The sequence below is a fragment of the Olea europaea genome, unplaced genomic scaffold (assembly GCF_002742605.1).
Source record: "Olea europaea var. sylvestris unplaced genomic scaffold, O_europaea_v1 scaffold337, whole genome shotgun sequence".
Classification (NCBI taxonomy): domain Eukaryota; kingdom Viridiplantae; phylum Streptophyta; class Magnoliopsida; order Lamiales; family Oleaceae; genus Olea; species Olea europaea.
In genome coordinates, this window is record NW_019252694.1 from 449532 (window position 1) to 455185 (window position 5654).

The following is a 5654-nucleotide window of genomic DNA, read 5'->3' on the forward strand; positions in this document are numbered from 1 at the left end:
TAGCTGTGGGAATAGGAGCTATGGAAGTAATAATAGGAGAAGTGGGTACCTCGATAGGAGCATTTGGAGTAGGCTTAGCAACTGAATGAATATACAGAGGTACCTCTGGATGAACTGTGATACGAGTAGAGGTAGGAACTGTCGATGCAGATTCTGACTCAGTCACAACTGCGGTAGTAGTAGTGGGAAGCACAGAAGGCACTACTGAAACTGGAACCCACTGTTTCTTTGGCTCCACAAACGTTACCTTGCCCTTATCCTTATCAGTCCTAGTAATAGGGGGCCGAACAGGGGGGTGCGCAACAACTGCAGGAGGAGGAGGAGGAACCGTAGTACACTGATCATAAGAATGACCCAAGTGTTTACAAGAGAAGCAAAAAATTGGCCGCTTCTCATAGATAACTGTCTGCCAGAAGCCACGGTTACCAGCACGCTCAATCCAAACCCTGTCGGGCAACTTATGCCCCAAATTCACCTCAATGCACACCCTTGCCTCACTAGGTCGTCTCAAGTCGGTGGTGGCCTCATCAATTCTCAAGGGCATTCCTATTGCCCCAGATAAGGCGAAAAGGAACCCCTTCGCACGTAAATGTACTGGAAGCAGAGGGAACGATACCCGTACGGGAACTATCGGCGTCTCCTGCTCAGGTGTAAAGTCACATGTCCACTTAAGGACTCTCATCGGACAACCATCAATATACCATGAAGGTTTAAGAAAAAGCCTGCTGTAATCCTCCTCATGTGTAAGGTGTATAAGAATGTGTGTTGTGTCAATCAATCCCACCTTGAAACAACCATGGAACCCAAACTTAGAAAAAATCTCACGTACCTTCCTCATGGTTGGCTTGCGATGTGGAAATTTCCCCACAAGTGTATACTTGTAAGGATCAGCGAGTGTAGCCTCCTCGGACTCAGTCAAAACTATTGCCGGCTCACCCATATGTATAAAGGGTTCTTTAGCAGCAAACCCAGCAGTGGAAGAGTCATCTATACCCTGTATAACCGATGCAAACGACTTTCGTGAACTCCGTTCAGCTTGAGACAGGCCCGGACGGCCAGAAACTGCAATAGCATAGGTCTTTCAGCCCTGATTGAGCACTATATAGGCCTCATGTGGAAAAACCGATGATAGAATTGGGTCCGTAACAAAATTCCCCACATTCTGGTGAAGTGTCACCGGCGCGTGACCACCACGCGCCGGCCGTTGACCGGCGGCGATTTTCCAACGGTGTCAGAAAATTATGATTTTTCACAGCCAGATGTAGAATTTCATGCTGATCATCACGGTATGTTCCGTTTTCCGAAACGAGTTCAGGATTGGCCGGAATCTGCGATTTTCCGAGCGACTGGCCGGAAATTGCGATCGCCGTTGAGGGCGCGTCCGGAGTCGGAATTGGATGATTTTTTAGTCGAAGGTTCGCCTTTTCATGGAAAATCTGATGGTCAGGCGCGTGTCCCTGTTTGAGCTCTGTGGAAGGGTTAATTGAAAAATCAGTTTTTGGCCCCTCGGGATCCGATTTGTCAATTTCGGGCGATTCGGATGAAATCTCTACCACCCCCAGGGTTTTCGGCCCTTCTGGAATCATTGGTGATGGTCCCAGACCCTGATTCAATGCGTAGGGGGGTGTTTCGATGACCTTGGGATTCGTGCCATGATTTTTCAAACTCAGATCTATTGAGTTGGGGGATGAATCTGATATTGGTGTTATAGGAGATGTTTGGGTGGTTGTTGGTGATGATTTTCCACCACTTAGAGTGCTGCAATCCGGTGGTTTTGGTGGTGGATCAAGTGTGTTGGAGTTTTGGAGGTTTTCTCCCATTCTAGAGAGAAGGGAGAGTGTTTTGGAGGTAGAGAGAGAAAAAAACGGTTTAGGGTGTAGGGTTTAGGGTGTAGGGTGTAGGGTGTAGGGTTTAGGGTTTTAGGGTTTTAGGGTTTAGGGTTTAGGGTTTAGGGTTTTAGGGTTTTAGGGTTTAGGGTTTAGGGTTTTTTTTTTTTTTTTTTTAAGCAAATACCACTAGTGTGGTTTATTTTATATAATGAAAAGCGAGAAAACAAATAGAGGAGGGGGGCATGGACCTGACCTCCAGCAAATATAAATTGTAACAAATATCTGAAGATAAAATGCAATCACAGTAAACAGGACACGAACAAAAACTAATGAAAGGTACTCAAGGGTATTCCCGAGGGTAAATCTTTGGGTGGTAGTACATAGACATTGATCGGGTCATACGTCTGGTTTGAAACATTTCTGGATCATAGTAGTCTGCGATGTCTGGCTCGCTCGTTGGAGAGGGGTCTCGCCTGCGTGTAGGAGCCTGCTTTGGTGATAAGAACTGTTCAGATGGTGGTGCACTGAATGTCGGGCGAAAAGTGGGTGCATCTGATCTCATTGTACTAGTCGTAGGTGCGTCTAATCTCATGGTGTTCTGTGCTACGACATCTGAACCGTGGGAGATTGACCTGCTTGCTGTAGGGACATCGTCCTCTGCATTTTGCATGCAGTTTCCAAGGCCCATGCCATCCATGTCTCTCTGTATATGTTCTTTCACCTTATTGTGTGTAGGAGCTATGATAGAAAGACTAGGTGAAGGTGTATGCGTAGGAGTCTTACTCACAGAAGGTCCTTCTCCAAAGAGCTTAAAAACCAGGTCCTCAATAGCAAATCTCATGGTAGATCCAACTTTCATTCCATGGTCCTTCTTAAAGTGATCAATCAACATATGCTTGACACCATGTCGCTCTGAGCTGATCTCAGCCAACAATCCCTGTGCAAGAGTGGTTTGAGGAACTGTCCCGGTACCTGATCCCTGCGCTGATTGAGTACCATTTGTGTGTGTCTTCAATGGTGGAGAACTCATATGTGTCGGCTCAGGGGGTACATCAGTAGTAGCTGTTGTAATAGGAGCTATGGAAGTAATAATAGGAGAAGTGGGTGCCACGATAGGAGCATTTGGAGTAGGCTCAGCAGCTGAATGAATATACGGAGGTACCTCTGGATCAACTGTGATAGGAGTAGAGGTAGGAACTGTCGATGCAGATTCTGACTCTGTCACAACTGCGATAGTAGTAGTGGGAAGCACAGAAGGCACTGCTGAAACTGGAACCCACTGCTTCTTTGGCTCTACAAACGTCACCTTGCCCTTATCCTTATCAGTCCTAGTAATAGGGGGTCGAACAGGGGGGTGCACAACAACTGTAGGAGGAGGAGGAGGAACCGTAGTGCACTGATCATAAGAATGCCCCAAGTGTTTACAAGAGAAGCAAAAAATTGGCCGCTTCTCATAGATAACCGTCTGCCAGAAGCCACGGTTATCAGCGCGCTCAATCCAGACCCTGTCGGGCAACTTATGCCCCAAATTCACCTCAATGCACACCCTTGCCTCACTAGGTCGTCTCAAGTCGGTGGTGGCCTCATCAATTCTCAAGGGCATTCCTATTGCCCTAGATAAGGCGAAAAGGAAACCCTTCGCACGTAAATGTACTGGAAGCAGAGGGAACGATACCCATACGGGAACTATCGAAGTCTCTTGCTCAGGTGAAAAGTCACATGTCCACTTAAGGACTCTCATTGGACAACTGTCAATATACCATGAAGGTTTAAGAAAAAGCCTGCTGTAATCCTCCTCATGTGTAAGGTGTATAAGAATGTGTGTTGCGTCAATCAGTCCCACCTCGAAACAACCATGGAACCCAAACTTAGAAAAATTCTCACGTACCTTCTTCATGGTTGGCTTGCGATGTGGAAATTTCCCCACAAGTGTATACTTGTATGGATCAGCAAGTGTAACCTCCTCGGACTCAGTCAAAATCACTGCCGGCTCACCCATATGTATAAAGGGTTCTTTAGCAGCAAATCCAGCAGTGGAAGAGTCATCTATACCCTGTATAACCGATGTAAACGACTTCCGTGAACTTCGCTCAGCTTGAGATAGGCTTGGACGGCCAGAAACTACAGTAGCATAGGTCTTTCGTCCCTGATTGAGCACTGTCTGGGCCTCATGTGGAAAAACCGATGACAAAAATGGATTTAGATTAATTGGACGAATATTTTGGACAAAAGTTGCCGGATGGTCACCGGAATGCCGCCGGCCGGCCGCTAGCGGCTCCGTTTTCCGGCCAAAATCAACCGGAGGCAGAATTTTATGATTTTCAACAGTCTTGTGCGGAATTTCATGCTGAATAACGCGGTCAGGCGCGTTTCCCGAGGTGAGAACTGTAGAGGCCGAAAATCGCAGTTTTTCGACAAACTTCCCGTTTACGTTTGGTGCCGTAACAGGAGCGTCCGACCTCCGATTGTCGTGATTTTTTGACCGAAAGTTCACCATTTCATGGGAATTCTGAATATGTGGCGCGTGTCTCTGTTGGAGCTTCGTACGAGAATTAATTTCAAAATCAGTTTCGGGCTGCACTTTTTCCAAAGTTTCAATTCCGACGAAATTGGACGTCGAGGACACCACCCCAGGGGTTTTTGGGCCTTCTGAGTTCATTGGTGGTGGTCCCATATCCAAATTCTTATCAGAAGTGTGTGTTACGATGACATTGGGATTCGTGCCATGATTTTTCAAACTTAGATCTATTGACTTGGGGGTTGAATTTGATATTGGTGTTATAGGAGATGTTTGGGTGGTTGTTGGTGATGATTTTCCACCACTTGGAGTGGTGCAATCTGGTGGTTTCGGTGGTGGATCAGGTTTGTTGGAGTTTTGGAGGTTTTCTCCCATTCTAGAGAGAAGGAAGAGCGTTTTGGAGGTAGATCTGCAAATAGGGCGGTTTTGGTTTAGGGTTTAGGGTTTTTTTTTTTTTTTAATAAAGACATCCACACATCCTTAATGACTTTTTAGGGTCCACCAAGGAAGGTCGATGGGGGTTAAGGGTTCCCCAACCATGTTTATTTCATAGAAATCAAAAGTACAGGGAAGGAGGGGGGCATAAACCTGACCTCCAAAAAGCAACAGTGCAACAAATGAAATATTAAAAACGAATAAAGTAAATGAGGAAGTACTACTTCCTTGTACAAAGAAAAATGAAATAATGATTGCCTAAACTACAAACCTCTAAAGCTGGGCAATCCATAGCTGTCGATTTGTACCAATGCCCTAATCTGTAGAGGCAGGTCAAGTGGTCCATATTCTTGGTAGCGCTGGTGATCCCGGCCTTCTGAAGCAAGAGAATCTGCAACCTGGTTACCCTCTCTGTAGATGTGAGAAACTGTGTCTCTATCGAAGCAAATGAAGTCTCTGATCTGTCTGAGGATACCCTGGATCGACCATGGTCCTCCACCTTTGGTGATGCAGTGAATAGCCAATGTTGAATCTGCCTCAAGCCAGATAGCTGAAATCCCAAGTCCTCTGGCGAATAGAAGCCCATCTAGTATGGCTCTGAGCTCAGCTTCCAAAATGAAACATGGGCCATAGGATGCTGAGAATGCCCTGATACAGTATCCTGCGTAGTCCCTAATGATGCCTCCACCACTTGCAAATCCATCTTTGACGCATCCATCAGTGTTGATCTTGAAGGATCCCACTGGTGGAGTGCGCCAAACAACCATAATAGGTGGTGGTGGGAGAGGACGGGTCAAAGAAATTCCAAAAAAGGGTGCAAGTGTCACATCTCCTCGCCAATGCTCAACTCGGAATAGTCCTCCCATATGAAG